Genomic DNA, 929 nt, shown 5'->3' with positions numbered 1-929 from the left:
CAAGAGACACCTTCAGATTTCCAGCGTCCTTTCCTGCCCTGTTTCCTCTCCCTCCTCTCCTGGTCTTCCTGATTTTTTCAAACAATGTGTCTGCATACTTCTCATCATCTCATGGGTACATCTCATCATATTTTTGATTTATTGTTATTTCTATTTGGAGATTATCATATAAGATCAACCGGTTACATTTCATCCTCCTATCCCGTTTCTTTCATGAATATTATCATCATCAGTTTAATCTATTTCTTTACAAATGACTCCATTTTTTGTACCAGGAATTGAACTCAGTACCTTGTGCTTTCAGGCGATCATTGGTGGCTGAGGTATAGCCTTGGCCATGAATTTTTATTCGACTGTAGAATCACACTGATAATTTTTTAAAGAACTGAACAAGGGGTTGTTAAGATGTGAAGAGGGGGATATCATCCAAGTGAAGGATCTAACCATCAGGGCACTGTTTTGACACTTTAGAAACTCCCGAGGGTGTCCATAGATTGGGAATTTTCAGCTTACGTTTGGCCTCAGGGTAAAAGTCACAGCATTTCCCACTCCTGCTTAAGAGTCTGCAGCAATGAGTTCTTTTCCTCAGTTAAGTGGTGCGGGTGAAATATTGCAACCACTGAAGTTATGATGGAGGGAAGTTATCCCATTCTCAGAGATGGACAAAATAGCCTGCAGTGTTCCTTGTATATTACAAGTAATGTGTGTTTAATTTACAATTCATGTTGTTTACATAGGCAAAATACTGGATCTTTCAACATTCACAATGCAATAGAAAACCACAGAATACATGAGGAATATCAGATAGATGTGTGGAAATGAATGAACGAAAACCGTGTCATACAAACGGCAAATAGTGCAATGATTTTCACTGTGATGCTTATTTAAAATTCTTTACAGTAACTAAGATACAGTGTTTTGTTTCATTA

Source organism: Chinchilla lanigera, unplaced genomic scaffold, assembly GCF_000276665.1.
Source record: "Chinchilla lanigera isolate Chin_1 unplaced genomic scaffold, ChiLan1.0 scaffold00223, whole genome shotgun sequence".
In the NCBI taxonomy this organism is placed as follows: Eukaryota; Metazoa; Chordata; class Mammalia; order Rodentia; family Chinchillidae; genus Chinchilla; species Chinchilla lanigera.
Note: the sequence above shows the minus strand (reverse complement) of the source record.